At 34.4% G+C, this 21,868-nt stretch overlaps 1 non-coding gene across 1 annotated transcript; it reads left to right on the top strand.

Annotated features, from left to right (window-relative positions):
* The first annotated feature begins 847 nt into the window (after positions 1-847).
* LOC147829907 (small nucleolar RNA SNORA51) lies at positions 848-977 on the top strand. Its single transcript, XR_015447496.1, has one exon. It is a non-coding gene; the product is annotated as a small nucleolar RNA SNORA51 (small nucleolar RNA).
* Positions 978-21,868: the final 20,891 nt, after the last annotated feature.

Raw genomic sequence — 21,868 nt, 5'->3', positions numbered from 1 at the left:
TTGTTAAAATGTCCATACTAAGCAAAATAATATATAGATCAATGTAATCCCTATCAAAACATCAATAGCATTCTTCACAGAACTAGAAAAAATAATTTAAAATTTATGCGGAAAGGACACACATATGTGCACAAAAAAAAACCCTGAACAGCCAAAGCAAATCAAAGCAGAAGGCATTTTACTACTTGATTTTAAAACATACAGCAAAGCTGTAATAATCAAAATAGCATGCTATTGGGATAAATGCTCCTAGACCAAAGGAACAGAATAAAAGACCTGGAAGTAAACATACACGTGTACAACCATCTGATATTTGACAGAGGAGTTAAAAACATGCATTTGTTAAAAACATGCATTTGAGAAAGCACAGTCTCTTTTTTCATAAATGGTGCTGGGAAAATTGTATATCCATATGCAGATTAATGAAGCTAGACCCTCTTTGCTTACCAGTTATAAAGATCAACTCAAAATAGATTAAAGACATTTAGAGTAAGACATAACAATACTAGAAGAAAACAGGAGGAATACTTCAGTATGCTGGAATGAACAAAGTTTTATTGGACAAAACCCCAAAAGCACAGGAAATAAAAGCAAATATAGACAAATGGAATAACATCAAACTAAAAGCTTCTGCAGAAGAAAGTAACCGATCAACAGTGCTCAGAAACAATCTAAAGAAAGGAGGAAATATTTGTAACATATATATCTCATAACGGGCTGATGTCCAGAAAATATAAGAAATTCAAAAGAAACTTGAATGTATTTAACATTACTGTACATGGTACTGCATTAATATGTACAACTCTTATATTTTTTATACATCACTTTAAAAAATAAATTTCAAAAGGACCCCCTAGTTTGTACCACAGGCAGTGGTCCCACATTTGCTCTATAGAAAAAAGAGACAGAATAAACCTGCTGTGTAACCTTCAGTCCAGGCCCAAGGCATAGTTTTTATTGTAAATGGAGAGGTAGAGAATAAAGAAAAATAAGTAGGACACTTAAATATTACCTTCTGTTTTAATGTTTGGATTTTAAAATCAATGTATTTTAATTTTCAAATTTAGAGGAGATATAATTTTAGACTTTAGTGCTTTATATCTTAAGAAATTAAATTATTTTTAGATAATTTTGAATTTCATGATTAGTGCTTCCCATGCTTTTTTTCTTGGTTTTCAGATGAACTAAAACTCAAATTTTTGACATTAACAGCTAAAAAGACAGAAAGAAAGGACAATTCTATCTTCTGAAAATTAAAGTAATCTACCCAAGACATATATATATATAATATATATATATATTATATATATCAACATGAACAATCTAATTATAACAAAAATTCTGCATACACAGTGGGAGATTTCATTCTTGTAATAGAGAAATTTCTAGAGTATTCATAAAAGTAGGTTTATTTGGTCCTCTATATCCATTAGTTCTTTATCTATGAATACACCAAACACATCAAAAACATTCAAGAAAAAAGTGTCTGTACTGAATGTGTATAGATTTTTCTTGTAATTATTTCCAAAATGACATAGTATAAGAGCTATTTACATAACATTTACACTGTATTAAGTATTATAAATAATCTAGAAATGAATTAAAGTAAATAACAAGATGTATATCAGTCATGCAAACACAAAGACACATTATAAAATGGGCTTGAGCCACAAATTTGGGTATCCTAATGGTGTCCTGTGTCTTCCAGATACCAAAGGGGATTTCAGCACAATGTAAACTATGGTTCCACTAAAAATAATCAAGCAAATAACTATATATTTACATACATACACTGGAAAGATAGAGACCAAAATTTATGGTAGTTACCAACATGCAGCAAGAATATGAGCAAATTCTACATTTGGGGGTTTATTTTTTTATTAGTATACAGTATATTTGTGACACATGGTAATTGCATTAATCTTAGAAGAATTCATATATATATAATCTTATCGTTTTTACTTTCCCTTCCTTTCCCCTCTATCCCATCTGCTCCTTTCTCCAGGTCCCCATTCCATAGAGGACCAACGTCTACCTCCCTGTTTTCTATCACATATTTTTTATTTTGCTCTATAAGTTATTTGGATTTTGGATTTTCTATGATAAATCATGCAATATTTAACCTTCTGTGTGATTTATTTAGTCTTATGACACCATAATTTATTTTCCTACAAATGACTCATATTTATCCTTTTTATGGCTGAGTAGTATTCCATCACATAAATACTACCTTTGCTTTATTCACTCATCTGTTGATGAGACTATAGGCTGCTTTTCTGATAAAGCTATTAGGAATTGTGCTGCTATAAACACGGGTATGCATATATTCTTTTTTAAAAGAATATTTGGTTTCTAAATATTTCTTCACTGATTTTTTTATTAGCTATGGAATATCTCAAATGCAGAAATGTACAGAAAATAATATAAATAGCACACTACTCAAATTTAATATATACGTTTTTGAGATTGGTTTACAAATATAAACTACAGGTTATGGTTTGTGTCATGATATATATGATTAGAATATTTTAGACATTTAACAATTTAGTACTGGATTAGAGATAAATTACAAGATTGAATAAGCACTCATAATACAATCAGATAAAAAAGGATTCTAAATGTTTTTTTATTTCACTATAAAAGGATGTTTTATTTTGTCCTTTTATGAATTTTATACACCCTCTGTCAATAAAAAAAAATTACCTTATATTTGACCCAGTACTTTTTTTTACTGCAATTCACACCATCACTTGATAGAGACATTGTTATGGCCTATATCTAGATGTCCTCTCAAAGCCTCATGAAATCATAGGTGGGGCTTTTCAGAAGTGCCTGGCTCTAGAATGTGTTGACCCTGGGATTAAATGCATGATGCTGGGACCAATGGTGTGGTTACTCAATTAGTCCACTGATTGGTTTGGCATAGTTCTGGGTGAGGATAATGGGAAGGCCTTCCCTTGGTGTGAGTGGTATCTGCCCTAAGGGTGTGTTGTCTGGATAGAATATAAGGAACTGAAAGCGAGCTGCTGTCCTCCCTTACTGTTGCTTTGATACTTTGCTGCTTTGTTGCCTTCTGTCCACTATGAACTGTTTCTCCTCTGTGATGCCCCTCTGCCATGCCACCCTGCTTTGGAGCCAGCCAACTATGAGCTGAAACTTCTACAAACTGTGAGCCCAAATAAACCTTTCCTCTTATAACTTCGGGTGTTGGGCATTTTGTTTCAGCAATGAGCAAAGTGACCATGACACTGCATATGGGAGGAGGTGAAAGGTGATGTGAAGTACCAGAGCTGAAAGCTTACCTTGAGAGTTGACATAGACTTGGAAGACGTAAAGAGTGGCCTGGAGGAGTGGAAATCCAGGTTAAGACAAAAATGAAAACCCAAAGTAAAAGGAACTTTCAAGTCACCAATAAAACAAAGAAAATGAGGAAAAATGAGGTTTAAAACAGACTTCTCTTGTATACATCCTCTTCTAGGAAAAAAAAATCCAGAAATTTATTCTCAGAAGATTATTGTATTTTGTTAATTTCAAGATTGGATTATCTCCTTTTGGTTTCAAGACAGGTTTGCATGTAATCTCTAGGATTTTTCCACCTTGGTTTTCCTCCTAGATCTTCTCTTCCACTCTAATTAGAAAAAACATGTGTTTTGCAGACCTTTATTCTTGCCACATCAATATTCTTGCTGTTACCATCTGGATGGTGGATTCTTCTCTCAACCCAGAAAGAATTATAAGGTAGAGAGTCAAAACAGTACAGAGCAGAAGTATTGGTTGTAGAACAAAAGCAGAAAGCAGTATTAATTGTAAAGCTAAAGCAAAAATCCCCCCAGACAATTGAACCTGGGAGGGGACCAGAATGGGTTGTAACTTAACTAAAATGAGCAGAACACAGACATTTTTTAGAAAGTATGAATATCTTATTCCTAGGCAAGAAAATTCTGCCAGTCTAATGAGGCTTTTGTTTGTTGATCCTCTGGTGCCCTACTCTTGTCTGATGTGCCCTTCTCTGAGTCTCCGTTGGCTGCCTGTCCTGTCTGTAACACTCTTTGCCAGAACACTCTCCACATTCCTCTCCCATTGTGGGCCAGTGTGACTCTGAGAAATCCTCTCATCTTCCCACAGAGTTGTGTTTCTCCTCGACATCATGTTTTACAGACACTGATTGTTTAGACTACTGTTAGGTACCACTTGTTAGGTTAGGTAAATGATACACAAACCTTAAAAAATGGAACCTAAGCCTAATCACACCTGTGGAGGGCTAGGAGTTCATTCTCCCTAAGTCTCTTGTTATTTCCCTGCTTCACTTGCTATGTGTTTTATGTATCTGAAATGTAACTTATTCTCATAATTTGGTTTTTTATGTCACTCTGAAATGGCCTCACTTAAACTGCAAACTCGAATTTCCATCAGGCCTTTGGATTAATTCACTTCTACTTTTACACTAACACAAACTATCCTCACACTACATTTGTTTGTTTACCTACCTGCTTCTAGAATATTGATCCTTTTCCTTATCCTTCTGTACCTCTTGTCTCCAGCCACCCCTAGACACTTGTTCCATCTTTATAACATCTCTATCTCAACGTGAAGGAGGAGCTTCATCCAAACTTACTTTCCTTGCTATGGATGGGCCTCAAAAGATCCACTAAGAAGCTCATTCACAGTTGTTGGCAGATGTTTGCTACTGTTGTCATAACTAGGTACCAAACACAGTAGTCTAAACATCAAACATTTATCTTTTTCATGGTTCAGAGAGCTAAAAGTCTGAGATTAAGGTGTTGGCAAGCTTGGTTACTTCTTAGAATTACAAGGGAAGGATCTTTTCCAGGTCTCTTTACTTGTTTTGCAGATGGCTGACTTCTCTTTATGTCTTCACGTTAGCTTTCCTCCGTATGTATCTGTGTCCACATTTCCTCTTTTTTAATTTTTTTTAATTTTTTTTCACATTTCCTCTTCACATAAGGTCATATTGAATTAAAACTCACCCTAGTAATCTCATTTTAATTACTTCTTCTTATGATTTAGATATAAAATGTCCAGCAAAACTCATGTGCTAAAGGTTTGGTACCAGCTGATGGGCCCTGGGGGCTCTAAGAGGTTTAATCCATTGATGAGATAATTTGATGGCACTATTGGGAGGTGATAGAAACAGGAAGTGGGGAATAGATCATGCGGAGTGACCTTAGAAAATATACCTGGATTCTGGCCCCTTCCTCTCAGGCTCCCCAATCCCCGCTTCCCAGCTGCCATGAGTTGGGCAGGTTTCTCTACCATGACCTTTTGCCATGCTATTTGGCCCACAGAAATGGAATGAGACAGCCACAAACTGAAACCTGTGAAATAAGGCAACAAAGTAAATATTTTCTCTCTTACTTTGTTTTTCTGGAAAATTTAACAACATGTCTTTGGAAAGACTATGTCCAGATATGGAGGTCCTCAATCTGAGGGACTGAGGTTCAGGTCTTCAGTGTGTGAGTTTTGGCAAAGGCACAATTCAGCTCATAGCAGTGTGCCTCAGGTTCTCACTACCTGCGGAACATAAGTGTCAGTTCAGTGCCCCGAGGGCCTGCTGACAGGTAGCTCCTCACAAGTCAGGTGGATTTTCTGAGGAGCAAGAGAAAGAGCTAGGGAAACTAAGCAAACAAAGCCAGCCTTCTTTTTAAAAACTTAATCATACAACTGACATACTATTATTATTTTCATAGTCTATTCTTTGGAAGAAATGTCTAACCCCAATTGTTTGGAATTCTTTCTAGAATTGGAATAATTCTTATCCCTTCATCTCAACTTGGATTTCTATTGAGTAATTCTGGGACAAGCGAAAATATTACACCTGTACACTTTAGATTCCAGCGTTTCCTTTTTAACTTTAAAGGCATTTTTTCCCCATTTAAAAAATACAGCATTTCATCTTAGTAATCTTTCTGAAGTTCACAAAAATCAAGAAATGTAGCTTCGTATTTTGGACAAATGAAAGCCTCCTTTACAAATAACAAAGTTTTCCTGGCCACAGAGAGAGAATCCATGCTTTAGGAAGTACCTGCCTGCTTAATCTTGCTGGGCAGGCAACCAAAGCTTTATCATCCAGCACATGTTGTACATCTCAACCAGAAAGAAAACTAATCAATTCTCTCCAGATATGTTCATTCTAATTCTGTGACACCAAGAAGTCTTTAGGCGCATTTTCTTGCAACAGTATGAGACGGAAGGGGGAGGATGAGCAAAATGAGGTAATAGAAAGTCCCGACACACTCCTGAGCCTGTTCAGTGAAAAAACTAATGTAACAACTTTATAGTTTCTGACACTATTGTTTTCAATCCAGTATGCTAGACCTTGTAGGAAAATATAATACTAAGGCTATGTGATGATTTCTAATCTTATGCAATAAGACTTCAATTTTCTGGAAGCAAATAAACAGTAATCCTCAGTCCCTTTGCACATGAAGATTGTTCTGGCAAGATTACTCACAGCCCTTCTTCCCCCTGCTTCAACCCTGCCCCTTTATCTAGCTGACACCTTATTGCCTCTCTAGGCTCAGTGTATATGATTATCACTTAGAAACATGCATCTGACCATTTGGTCACCAATGAATTATTGCAGGTTTTACCACACTGTATTATAATATCAAGTTTAGTTATTCATCTTCTCTGCCAAAATATAAGCTCTTGTAACCATGTAACCACCACAGTTCCCTAGCACTTAATTCAGTGCTTACCACATGACAGGACCTCAAACCAGTGTCATGAACGAGTAGGCAATATACTTGCTACTTTCAAATTTAAGCGGAAAGTAGAGAATTATTTAATGCATATTGTTTTTTTAAAAACTTCCAAAGAGACATTATGTGCCATAGTGCTTCATGAGGAAATCTCTCTTTTGTAAATATTTGTAAGTTATGATCTAGTCCTGGCACCATTAACTTTGTAAGCATCCAGAAGAATGTAGCCAGAGTTAAGAACTTAATCAAAGAAAAGATTTACTCTAAATCCTAAGGTCCAGAAATATGATGAAAATTAGAAATACAGAACCAAGAGCTTGAAGTCAAGCAAGATTTTCACCATTCAGAAGTTAGGCATAAGCAAGGACTGCCCAGTGTGTTCCCAGTGAATGGTACTGAGTGATCAGCAGCCCATCTTGATAGCTTAAATGACTGGTGGTTCCAGAAATAGGTTAAAGTGAGGTTTAACAAGAACTAGATGAAGGTCATTTCTATAGAAATATAACCTCTAATGTATAAATCTTCAAATCTAGTCCAAAAGATTATGTTACTTAAGATAGCATGATTTACAATACAAGCTACATGGAAGTACTATATAATGGATCACTGACATGGAAAATAACAAGTACTGGCTACTTTAAGTGTATATTCTGGTAGTCTGGCTGAGATAGGAGGGCAGTTCACTAGTGCTATTGTTGTTTCTGATGATGTCTTGCTGAATCATGCATGGTATCAGAAGAATAGAGAATTTTCTTGAAAAATGAATACATTACATTCACCACACATGATAAACTAGATGGAAATGAAGCCAAACAGTGAATAAAATGCAAACAGTTCTTGATTTATTCAGAGACTTCAGGCGCTGACAAAAAAAACCCTGAAAATCTTGTTGTGCTATTTATGGATATTACATTTACATCTGAGAGAAATTGGAACCAGTTTAGCTATTGTAATCCAGATGTTTTATGAAAACTGTAGTCTCTAGGAAACCATCATTCATGAGAAATTACACCTTTTCTTTATATAGTGAGTTTGGATATATGCATATCAGGTTTTCCTTCCAGGTAATTTTTATAATATAAAAATAAAACATAGCAATGCATTTGGGACAAACATTGAAATCCCCACTCACAAGAATATGCTGAAATAATGAACGTATTATTTTAACACCTTTCCTGTAGATCATAGTACTTGAAGTTAAAAGACACTTTACCTGAATTGCATTGTGGATTCAAGTCTATCAAAGTTTTAAAATTCAATTATTGAATAGTATGGTATTTGCACTTTAAGGATTAATTCACAATTCATTTTTAAAAAGAGATGTCTGAGAATCAGACTCTTTGCAGTAACTGTATCAAGTCCATAATTTGAAAATTGTGTTAGTGCCATTGGCTCAGCTTTTAATAGGAAGACAGGACACTTTTAACACTTTTGCTGCTAATTAGCCTCTCTTCACAGGCTCAGTACAAAAGTCAACTTTTCAATAAACAGCATAAATGAACTTACATTCTTCACCTGTAGGCATAGAATTATTTTGCAGAAAAAAATAGGAAAGAAATTCATTGTTTTGTGTATGTGCCTATCTCTGCAGTCAGTATATTTTTTAAAAACTCACTATGGACTATATGGATTAAAAACATCACAAAAATTACTTGGTTATTGAAAATTCCTTATTTAGATCATTCCAAAGTTAAGCTGAGGATGCTGAGTTTAGGGAGATTAAATAATGGCTTTAGGACACACAGGTGGTCAGTTTTGGAGCTGGGATTTGAATCTGGACTTCCCTCTAATCCCTGCTTTTCTATTACTATACTATCTTATGTTCTTCCTTTACTATATGGACTAACATCTAGCTTTCACAGATCAGGGGGACAATGAATAAAAATTATTAAAGATTTAGAAGTAGAGTGTGTAATATACATTTTAAAAAGCTGGAATTATTTAACAAAGAGAATAGAGCTAAAGAATCTTTAATGTGGTTATTTTTGTACTATTTCCTCTATCACTAGTCATAAAATACTTGCAAATAAAGTTCAGGAAGTTAGATCAAAGAAGTAGACATTTCTACTACTTCCATTATCCTGTTCTCTTCTTTCAGAGGGAGAATTCAATTTGTTCACTCACCCCTTAAATTTAAGTACAGTGTAACTGCACTGGTCAATGAAATAGGAGTGGAAGGAAAATGTGTCATTTCTGTACATGGACTATCTTTGTTCCATTCTGAGCCCACTCTTTACTACCATGACTACTGAAGGAGCAAGTGCAAGATGCATTGTTGTAATAAAATACAGTACTGAGATTGTAGCGCTTTCATTTTTATGTCAAAACCTACCCTATTCCCACTGATACAGGCCTTGTAACTCCCTAAATGCAGTATGTCATTCTAAGAATGAATTCATATCAGGAAAAATAGGCATTTTCTCTAATATATACATATGTTTTCATTGCTTCAGTGATATTTGAAATTGTCATGACATGCGATACAAGTTATTATACATTTTCATCTCAAAAATATAAATACTTATGGAGGGAGGGTAAGTAGAACTTTTTCAGTTATCAACATTTTAGTTTCACCTAACAGTAATTTCTTATGAAAATTAGGCATGAATTTGGTCTAAGTGTTTGGGCAATTCTAGGTCAGAATAAAGAGAGAAAGAACTTCTAAAGTAGCCAATAGCAAAAGAAACTAGAAGAGTAATGCAAAGGAGAATTTTGAAAACCATAAAATATAAATTTCAGTGGTACTATGAATGAAGGCAGGGCTCCAAACACTAACATTCTATAGTTTTACTTGTAATTTAAAGCACCTGAAAGAGATGGGATAGCAACTGGTTATATTCATTTCATTTTAAAAATAACATTTTATTTGGTCTTGTTTAATAAAAAAAAGCACGAAATGAAAACAAACGTCCAATAATGTCCCAGCTCAGAAAATCACTTTTGATAGGAAAAAGCAATATGAGCATGTTATAAACACTGAATCAAAGCCTGACCCACACTTTATGCCAGTCCTTTTTTTATTCATTAATTTTATTAGTACATTTTTAGGTATACAATATGCTGGCATTCATTATTGGAATTTGTACCTTTACATAATATATCTTGGTTCTTATTTTTTTCCCCATTCCTCTTCCCTCCCTTCAACCCCTCCACACCTCCCTATTTACAAAGACTTTATTTCCATTTTTTCCTTTTCTCATATTTATTTCTTTCCTTTCTCTAACATTTCCCACTTTCCCTTCCCCTTCTCCTTTGGACCTTCTTATTTTACATTGTCTATTATATATTTTGATCCTTATTTACACTTTCAGTTTTTCACACTAGAGAAACTATTCTATATTTTCACATGTGTGTCCTACCACCTCATTTTGACAAAGCAGTCCTTTGTTTTTGATTAAAGATAACTGTTATTAACACTGTTACTAAGGTTTATGTCTATTTTCCTCAAATTATTATGTCATATATAACCATCTACCTCCATCAGTATTTTTCTTCATTTAAATTTCTGTATTTCAATATCAGATTCTCATATAGATATATTCTTTGTATTTATAAAAAAGTAGTATATTGTACAGTATAATACCTTTATTATTTTACTGTTAATAATATTTCATGGAAATATTTTCACATTAGCACATATCTCATCATTATTATGATCATCTAATATTTTATTTAGTCCACTAGTGAAGACATTGGAGTTATAATAAATAACTCATTCATATATAATCATTAATTTTTAAATATATATTTAAGGTAAACCCCTAGACTAGGAGTTACTGAATTAATTTGTGCAGTTTTACTAATTTTGATTAATATTATAAAAAATGTATCAATTTACATTCCCACCAACAGTATGTGTCTGTGTGTGTGTGTGTGTGTGTGTGTGTGTGTGTGTGTGTTTCCTCAATCCTTATTGTGAACTTGGTCTCAACAACTTAAAAAACTTGAAACTCTGTAGTGTATCTTGTTGCAGAAACTAACTACAACAACTTAAAGAGAGAGAGAGAGGTTTAACTTGGTTCACAGTTTCAGGAGATTCAGTACATAGTTGGCTGACTCCAAAACAAGAACATCATGGTAGAAGTTCATGGCACTACAAAGCTTCTTAGCTCATAGTAGTTAGGAAATAGAGCATGGGAACAGTCCCAGAGAGGAAAGGGGCCTGAAGACATATATAATACTCCAGATCATACATCTATGACTCATACAGACATACTCAAAGTGTGCTGTACCAATGCCATAGTTGGCTTCTAAACCAATCAAGTTGATATAATCAAGGTTAACATCACATCCCATGCTTTATCAACTCAATACTCAAATGCTTCTCCTTAAACCATGCTTAATCTTGTCCCTGTACAAAGTATTTGGTTTCTTTTGAATGACACTAATCTCTTCAGCAATCACAGTTTCTTTGGGCTTAACTTTGCACATGGTTTCTTCTGGGAAAAAAATTTAAAATTTTCACTTTTTTTCTTTTTGCTCTATTTTTTCCCCCCAATTCTCACTATAAACCTGAATAAAAGCAACCAGCAGTACCCAGGTCACAGCTTGAATGTAGAGATGCCTTTGAATTTTCCCTACCAGATCAATTAGTTTACCATCCTTAATCTCATTCTCCTGCAAAGTTACAAGGCAGGGCAAAATGTAGACAACTTTTGTCCTAGAGCATAACATACATGGCTTCTAACTGCCAATGAGTCCTCATCTCCACCTGAAACCTCCAGACACTGATCCTTACTTGCATACCTATCCAGCATTCTGGCTTGTGAGCTCAGACCAGAATTACCCATCAAGCTCTGTTTATAGTGTGCTAGCACTTCTCTAGCCACATTGCCCCTTCTAAACTCCGTCTACAAATGAGCTCCAAATCCTTCTACCCAAAGTATAAATAATTTGAAGAGAAAAATAAAATATAGATAATAGGAGACAAAGAGATAGATCTTTTCTATATGGAAAGAGGACCAAGAGATGGAGGAAGAAGGGAAAGTGGAGAGGAGAAAAGAATGTAAAAAGAATTAAGATGTGTTATGTACACGTACCAACCTTCCACAATGAATATAATGGCTATGTACTACAAACATGTACTAATAAATTTTTTTAAAAACAAAGGCTTGTAAACCACATTGTCAGGTAGTCACAGTAACAGTTGCACTTCTGATGTTCATTTTCTGAATTAGCTTCTCCTCACTAAGATACAGTACCTTACACCCACAACTTAAAGGAGGAAAAGTTTAATTTGGCTCATTGTTTCAGTACCTGGTCAGCTAGCTCCAAGCAGGAACATCATGGCAGATGGCCATAGCAGAGCAAACTTCTTAGCTCATGATGGATAGGAAGCAGGGCAGGGTAACAGTGTCAGAGAGGAAGAGGCCCGGGACCAGATATAGTCCCCAAGGCCACACCTCTATACCCCTCCCAAACACATCCAGAACTGTGGTCCACCAATCTGGGCATCTTCTAAGCCAATGAAGTTAACAAATCAAATATTACCATTATGGTAGGTAAAACTCAATATTTTTCTTTGCCTATATCTCATTATTGATAATGTCTAACATCTTTCATCTCTTTTGAACATTGTAGATTTTGTAAACAACTTGTTCACAATTTTCAAATAATTTTTTAAAGGAATTAATGTGAATGGAGGTTTATTTAGCTTATCAAATGTACAACTGAATTTACATTTAAATCAGTTATTTTTATGTGTATTCTGTGGATTTATGAGAAGGCAGGAGGGAAAAGAGTGAAATGGAGAAAGGATGATGACACATAAGAATGCAAGAAATAGAAGCGAGTATGGAGAAAAACTAAAAGTAGTGATAAAGGAAGTCCATTGTTTTTTTTAAAAAAAAACAAAAAAAGGCAGAATGAAAGCATTAGAAACAGTAATTCCAGAAGCTTATAAACAATATCCACCTTAAAAATCCACTTTCCTCAAGAACCATGACAACAATACTTTTTGATACAATTTTTCACAGCCTCATGAAGTTGAAAATGGAGGATGATACTTAGTATAAGGGGGAAAATCTCCTCAATTCTTTGTGTATTCTGTATTCAAAATGTTTCACAAATCTTAATATATGTGCTGCTGAAGCAAGCACTCACAAATTTTAAAAAATAGCTATTTTTCCTATCTTTGCTTAGACTAAAACTAAAAACAGTGAATCTAACATTGTTTTAATATTTTCAGAAATTATTGTAAAGGTTTTAGTTTTTTCTTCTGGTAATGGTCCTAAAGAAGTCTCTGTTTTGGTTTTAGATTACTACATAACTTTTATTATAGGCTTTTGCTTGACAGGATTAAGGATAGATACATAATCAAGACATTTTACAATTACTGCCGTGACCATCTCCATAGGGCTAACCTAAATTCCTACAACTCAAGTGAGAGTTGGGCCATTCACTACAAAATAGGGAGTCTATTCGCACTAACATCCAATAAATCTCAATCCATGAAATACACACTTAATGGTCCCATACATGGGCCTGAAGCCATTTTGAGACTTACCCTTTTACTATACTGCTCTTCTGTCCTTCTTTAGTGTAAGGAAACAGGGCGGGACTATATTACTCTATTACCTTAAAGGTCATTAGGCCTAATGATCCTGGGTACTTCCAGAAAATGGATGAATTCCAAGAAGCTGTCTGAAGCTCCTGATGCCCAGAAGTATACAATAATATCTGGACTCATGCCTTAGTATAAAAAGGTGGCAAACAAATTGAGTCATTAGGCTAAATATTTAAACTGTTTTTTTCTCTTACCATCCTTCATTTTATGATATAATCCAGAGAATTTACCAGGTATGGAATAGGAGTAAAAGAAGAATTTGGACCAGGCAAATTTTACCAAGATGAATCATACTACCTCAGTTCTATTACATATAGTCTGATGTTTTGTGCATATGACCTAAGTTGTGAAATTCAAAAACTGAAGAATGACCTTCTCGTTTTCTCTTCCTTTTATCCTATTATACCTTCTCTGACATGCTTAGACTGCTGAGCTGATTGGATAGGAAAATGAGCATTGATTAAAAGAAGTATGAGGAAATACATGTAAGTTATCTAACACAGTTTCCAAAACTTCTGACATTCTTGGGCATCTCTCAACCAAGAAGTAGCATAAATAAAATGTTAAAGTGCCTTTCAAAGTTTAAAATTCATAAACTAATTACCATTGCTATTGAAGTTTTGCAACCACACCCTTTATAGGTAGCTAACCTAGGGAGGTCTTGCTCTCATCATTTTTTTTTTACTCCCAAACTTAATGGAAGGTTTAGCTCCTCTAGGAATTGGAGCAGTTTATAATCTGACCAGTAGCACTTAGTATGTTGGGATTGCTTTATCAAAATACCATAAACCAGGTGGCTTGTATTTTTACATCTCTAGTGGCTGGGATGTCTAAGTTAAGACATCAACAGATTTTATGCCTGGTTAAGGCCCAATTTCTGGCTCATACATACTGCTTTCTTGCTGAGTCCCTACATTCTGGAGGGGCAAAGCAGTTCCATGGCACTTCTATTACAATGACACTAATCCATTCATGAGGTGGAGGCCTCATGACCTCATGACCTAATCACTGACCAAGGGCTTCACCTATGACTGTAACACTTGTATTAGAATTCAACATATGAACTTTGAGGGGACACAGACATTCAGACCACAGCATCTAAGTCTTCTCTGCATGGCACACATGGTTTGCTAGCTCCTAGAAAATGTCTGCTGCCTGAACAAAGATGACAGGGGCAAAGATTCTTTCTTTGATTTCAGCTTAAGTTTTCAAGCATTAATAATTCCTTGAAGTGTTTTACTGTATTTCAATTTGAAACAATCTTGATTGTCAACAAAACATCCAAACAAGCCACAGGCACCAGACTTATAAACATCTCATTTCAGGAGTTTTGTAGTTAGTACAAAATGTCAATCAGTTTCACTTTTTAAAAAGAGGGGAAAAATGTTCACAAGTAAATTTAGTTCACTCAAGACAAACCTTTAAAGAAGACAGGAAATGATGAAACCAGCTTTAACCATAGGTACTCCATTTCACAGAGGAAAAACTTGATTCAGACATATTGACAGGCTAAAAGCAGCACTGACCAAGGCAAAGCAGAAACTTAGTGCTTCAGTAATCAAAGTGGAGGGCTTCTAAAACAAGGAGCCTAGGAAACGTTTCATCTAGAAAAAGCACAAATCCTGGCTGCACTAAGGTTGAAGCAATTACTGAAATGTCAGGGCTGCACATTAAAGAGAAGCTACAAAGATTCTTATAGAATGTGACAGTTGTGTGTGTGTGTGTATATATGTGTGTGTGTGTGTATGTCTGTGTTTAAATTCACTTTACAAATGTTTTCATTTAACATGTACTTTAAAGGCAGCTAGTTCAGAAATCTCTGGGACAGATAGCATCTTGAATGAAAGACACAAGCAACTGAAACATTGAAAGAAGCTTCTCTGGGATGTTAATGGTTTGCTGGGATTGACATTTTGAAGCCACAAAAAGTGACTTAATAGCTGCAGTGAAGCACTGAGGATGTCTTGTCCTTGGAAAGAGCTAACACAGTGATATGGAAAGGATAAACAGGGAAAGAAAGTACTGGTGCTCTTTGACCTTACTGAGCATGGAAATTTTACAACCTCTGAAAACTGACTTGAAAATGTATGCAACCATGACAAGGAATAAAACATAAATAATAGCTCTCATTTGCACTTTGATTTTTTAAAAGTTTCTACATTCAAATTTTTAAAATATTTTATTTTCAAGCCATTTTTCAATAAAATGGACCTGAGAGGAAATAATTTTTTCTTGATTTCCATAATAACATTTCATAAATATGTCAAAAATTTGAGTTAAAGAAAAGAGTGCTTGTATAGACAGAATAGGCTTCTCAATTGCTAAGAAGGTCTGTTCTAAAATTTTTCTGCTCTTAAATTTCCTATTAATTCAGCTGTATTTAAATTAAGAAGTTATCATCTTATTTGAAGGATGATTTTTATAATTTATTATAAACAAGTTTTGTATGAATAATCCTGGGTTTCATTATATGTACAAGCAGAATGATAATTTAGAAAAAGAAGGAAAAAACCTCAAATTTTGAAACTGTATATTTATTATGAACAATTGCTGGTACTTGTACAGTCATCCACTAAATTTCTTTTCTGGCAGAATATTATAAACAGATACACAAAAACTTAAAAGTTATACATGTTAATGGAGGACCATGTAATGTTTGTACCTGCATACATTGCATAACGTTTACATCAGGTTAAAAACATTTACGTCCTGAAATATTTATCATATCATTGTGAGAAAAATCTTTCTTATCCTTTCATCTAGTTTTTTGAAATGTATAGTAAATTATTTATATGCATAGTCATATACTGTGAAAGAGTACACTTCCAGAAGTTCTTGCTCCGAACTGTAATTTGGTACCCATTAATTAACCTTTCCCCATCCCTCCCCACTCTTCTTGTCCTCTCCTCTGGAAACCACCATTCTTCTGTCAACTTCTATGAGAACAATCTTTTGAGATTCCACATATAAGTGACATCATGTAGTACTTGTCTTTCTTTGCTTGACTTTTTTTACTTAACATGATGGTCTCAAGATCTAAATGACGTCATTCTTGCTCTTAAGTAACTGTAAAACTTCTGATTATTTTAAGGCACAACAAAATCAGATATAAGTAATATGATACAAGCTAAACAGGGTGAAGAAAATATGACGGACTTAGTATACTTTGTATTGTTTAGAAATTAATTTATTTTTATCCAGGGTAGGTTCAAGTTGGGGAAAATAATAGTTTACAAGAAAAAGTTATTATTAGTTACAGAATAGTTTGTGTGATATTAATTCCATTCCCTTCTTTCTGTATAACTAAAATGTACCAATAAAATATAAAAATGTTAAAAAAAGAATAGTTTGTGTGATAATATCAACAATTTCCTTTTAATAAGAGGATTTTGTTGATAATAGAAATCTGAAATTGAGTTGAATATATCAATATAAGAATGAAGTCATATGGGCTGACACATAACCTCTTTATCAGTTCTGACTATATACTGAAAAACCAAATTTCAAGATTACTGTAGTAGGACCAGGGATTTAGCTCAGTGGTTCTAGCACCTGCCTCACAAGCACAAAGTCCTGAGTTTGATCCCCGGTACCCTCCCCAAAAAAGATTACTGTAGCAAATGAGTCAAAATATAATAATATTTTGTTTTGCCTCAAACATTTGACTTGGTTTTGCTTATAACAGTGTATTGTATCCAAGTTAATATAATAAATTTTAGTATATATTTCAGATACATAAACTCAATCTTCTTGGTGAATCTTGTTCATTTTTACTCCCGTTTCTTCCTCTGTCCTTTCCACTCCTTCCTTCCCCAGATATTCTTCCCACCTTCAGAGTCACCTACCCTGTTTCAAGCATTTGTGGTCTACTTTTACAACTGCTTCACATGATTTTAGTAGCATATCAAATGTCTAAACAGCACCCATCCTCCTCTATCAACTAATATAGAAGAAAAAGAAAATATGCTTCACATCTCTGTAGACCCAGGAGGCCAATATGCCTTTTTATGAGAAGCACTGGAGTAATTAATTTTTGCTTCTGTAACAATGGCACATGATTTGGTTGTTTTCTACTTTCAGAAAATGTGTTTGAACATGTGTAGAATTTAACCAGAAGTACAAAATTCTAATTGTTTTATTCTCAAGTAAATTTTAGTAAGGATAAATTCCCCCCCAGGGGAAAGAAGAAAAGAAAAATAAATTTACCTCTCAAAGGTAAATCATGGAGAAATGTAAGTGGATTTTATACCTTTAGGAGTTGTTTGATGGGTCATAAAAGCTGCATTCACCTGAAAGTCTCTTAAAAGTTTCTTAATAAGAGACATAATCACTATATATTTTATCCTGTAATTTTAATAATTACAACAACATATTCCATTTTTCTGATTATGAAATTAATTCATATATATTTAAAAATAGGTAAAAGGAGAAAATTACCAATTAGTTGAATATTTACTAAATATCTTTGTTCATATTATGTTCAAGTATTTTACCTTGAGGTTTTTGAGGTAATATTTATTATGGTTTCCCTCTATACAAGTATATCTTAGTTTTATCATTATTACTTTTTCTGTCATTAAAAATTTGATTTGATCGCAAGTGCTGTAATAAAGTTTCCTAAAGGGAGAGGATCACATCTCTGCAATATGTGTTTAGCGAGTGAAAAGTATGGAGACGGATGGGAAAAATCTGAATAAAAAAGGAAAATAGAAAATCTATATTGCTGGAACATAGAATATATGTTGAGGGAGGCATAGTAATAGGTCCCAAAAAGATGAGATTTAGAACTGGGAAATTTCACTGAGCATTTTGAAGACGTTGGTCTGGAGTGGGAAGTTGTCTTAGTCATTTTTCTAGTCGCTGGGACAAAATACCTGAAACCTGAAACTTGAAGGAGGAGAGGTTTATTTGGTTCACAGTTTGTACAATTTTCAGTCCTTGCATGATCAGCTGGCTCCAAGGAAGGGTGGCTTTGCACAGGAGCACGGCAGAGGAGAAACTGCTTGCCACACTGAGGCTGAGAAGCAGTGATCAATCACAAAGGCAGGACCCAGGAAGGGAGATAAAACCTTCTTGGTCATGCCTGCTGGCCCACAGTGATCTACCTCTGTGAACCAGACTCTACTTCCTAACAGCAAGTCAGCTATGAGCCCCCACCATCTATTCACCTTCCAAAAGCCTCACCTCCAAGCACATGAGGTTCTTGGGGGTCATCTAGATATAAACCATAATAGCAGTCTAGTCAGCATATCATACTAGACTGGTGTGGTTGAAAAGCAAAACAGGATTTTAGAATACAAATAAAATGTTCTTCATAGGGGAAAAGACTCATATGTCCAGCATGTATAGGAATAAAAAAATTTTGAAGAAAGATTTATTTGCTTATTTATATTGTGTCTTCTAAAGGCAATCTTAATTGTGATTTAATAGCAAAAATTAAGCTAAATTGAACTGATGTAATATGAGTTATTGGTTTTAAATTCTACTACAAGGACACAAAAATAAACTGAAATCTGTTTGATTTTATAAAACAGCTATTGCAATCAGTTTTGTCACCTTTAAATGATTCATTTAACAAACCAAATCATATCTTATAAGCACAGAAATTCATGTATTTATTTACATGACTTACCAATATGTTTTGTCACTAAAGCATTTTTCTCCTTTTGGTCTAAATAAGAAAAATGCTTATTTTGATAATTAGCTTTTTTACAAAAGACATTAAATTGATCTTAGCAAATAATTTGTGCATATGATCATATTTGTATGATACTCTTTGAAGACAATGTCTTCATTTCAGGCATAAATATGATTTATTTCCCAATCAAATCAAGAACTAAGGAAAGATAAAATGATACTTACCAGACTTCTTTAATTTTACTACATAATCTTATAAATTATTATTATTATTTGCTGCTTAGATTGAATATTTTTGTGGCAGTATACTTTTCTTAAAATCATTTAAGGGAGATTCATTTTTGGAAATGTGGATGAGAGTGACAGAAAGTAATTTCTTGCAAAATCAATATGGAATAAACATTAATCAGGAATCATCAAGGCCATAAGAAGTACCCATTACTTTATGCTCTGGTGACAAGAGTGAGAGATAATTGTTTCGGGCACCTGTTATAATTTTAAAGGACACAAAAACCTTGCAGGAGACATTTTTTTAAGTAACTAGACATAAGAAAGTGTAGTTGCGGGCCAGAGATTTAGCTCAGTGGTTTCTCCACCGGCTGTGAAAGCTCAAGGACCCGAGTTTGATCCTCGGTACCAAAAAGAAAAAGAAAGTGTAGTTGCATAAAGTCATAAATACTAATTAAGTCATGAATACCCATTGCTAGTCATTTCGATTAAGATATGCTGAGGGAAAGTTGACAAATCTTATTTCTGAAGAAAATGGTGATAGACATGCAGCTTTACAATTTACTTTTTAAAAACATCTGGAAAAAAAACTCTGTAGAAGAGAAACAAAAACAAAAGAAATAGCAACAACACTAAAACCAGGTAATGGTTTTAAACTCATAAAGTAAAACACAGGAAACATTAGTTAAATATATTACAGTTTGATTTTTTTTACTCCATACCTACCACTTAGGAGTAAAGAAAGACTGAAGAATGAAGAAAGTGAACTTGGATCATATGCAAAACCATTGCACAAAACGAGATTTTAAATCTCTAGGCCTTAGAGTGAAATCTGTTGAAGAAAAATGTTGCAAAGAGCAGAGAGAATATAGGATATATTAGAAGCTTGTAGAATGAAAAGACAAATTAACATTGATGTGACTAGAAAAAGACACTAAAATAGTGAAAGAAAAGCTATATTCATGCATTCAGTGCAAGATAATGCTTCTGAAGGAATAAAAAGTAAAATTGCTCATTGTAACAATAAAAAGTAATAAAAGAGTGCTACTAAGATATCCTGATGAATTTAACAGATTTCAACCTCTCATCATCAAATTTCAGAAACCTAGACAGAAGAAGCTATATGTGCAGAAGAAAATATAGGATGATTGAAGATCTTTGTTAATCAACACTAAATAACAGAATACAAAGAAATGGGGGCTTTTACTTCAAGTGTTGCTATGGCCTCCATTTTTAGAACTCAGTTTAAGTGCAGGTTTAGAAAATCTAAAATGTAGTAAAAAATACACAATCTCTCTGGTTTCAAGAATATGAGACCCACTAGAAAGTAAGAGGGAAAACTTGTAGAGAGCTAGAAGGGAGCTGCCCCAAATTCTTTGCATAAACTCTGCTCAAGCCTTTGAATATGAAGCACAAAATTATGTAAGATATGCTCAAAGTAGAAGAGCTGTGACTAAGCTGCCAATCATGAGACACTGGTTCCATTTTGAATTGAATGAAGTTAATTGCCTTCTAAAACAAAAATAAAATATCAACTCTCACTGAAAAAATATTAGTGTTATAGTTTAAATCTACCATGTCACCTAAAAGTCTGTGGTCAGCAGTGGGGCTCTTGGAAGGTGACTAGATCATGGCAGAGTGTATTAAGCCATTGATGAGTTCACACTACACGGGCTGTTAGGAGATGGGGCTCACTGAGGGTATAACTTTAGAATACAGCACTCAGACTCTTATCTCTCTACTTCTGGTTGCCATGAGATAAGCAGCTTTTCTCTGCCATCCCCATCTGCCATGATGTTTCTGCCTTGCAGCCAGCTTACCATGGACTAAAACCTCTGAAACCATGAGCCAAAATAAATTCTTCGTCCTTTAAGTTGTGTATGACAAGTCCAAGTGACAGAAAGTTGACTACTATAACTACCAAATCCAAAGACTTCAAAAAAAAAAAACCTCACAATGTCACAATGTCTACAATATGAAGTTATTTGACATTTAAGGGTCCAGGAAATGTTGAAAACTTCCAAACCAGACATAGTGGTATACACTTGTAATTACACCTACTTGGGAGACTGAGGCAGGAGAGTAAGGCCAGCCGAGGTTAACTTAGTAAAAATAAGTTTGGTATATAGGTCAGGGCTCTTGGGTGCTAGTGAGTAGAGGAGGCTATTTATCTTTTAAAAGGACAGTCTGCTGGAAAACCCACAAAAAAGTCCTGAGTTCATATTTTTGTGTTATTCAAAATTATTTGGCTTATTTTAAGTCTTGCCCCATAAGTTCACCTGCTAAGAAGTGAACATTTCACCACTGTGCCTGCAGTGACTTCTACTTTAGACCACTACATTATTGCCAATAACCATTTGCTCAATAGCAGCTTTAAATAACTTACACAGAGAGGAAGCTACTTTAAGACTTAATAACATACATTTTAAAAGGCTTCACTAAAAGGGCCTGAATTGCAAGGTTGCTGGGATTAGCTGTCTTGCAGAGCATAAAAAACACATTCCTTAAACGCATTGTGAAATATGGAAGCATGGGTGCACAAATAGGTGTGCATGTGGCTATTAGGATATGAAAGAGGGTAATTAGGAAAAAAGAGGAGCTACACCCAACTGATCTTATCACTGTGGCTAAAGGAAATCATTCTACAAATACATTGAAAGCTTTTTACTTGCAAGAAGCTGTTAGGAGCCAAACATGAATAAGCAAACACAGACTG

The sequence above is a fragment of the Heterocephalus glaber genome, unplaced genomic scaffold (assembly GCF_053883595.1).
Source record: "Heterocephalus glaber isolate CG9 unplaced genomic scaffold, H.glaber_assembly_v1.0 deba00000347, whole genome shotgun sequence".
Taxonomy (NCBI): Eukaryota; Metazoa; Chordata; class Mammalia; order Rodentia; family Bathyergidae; genus Heterocephalus; species Heterocephalus glaber.
This window is presented reverse-complemented; position numbering and strand designations above follow the sequence as displayed.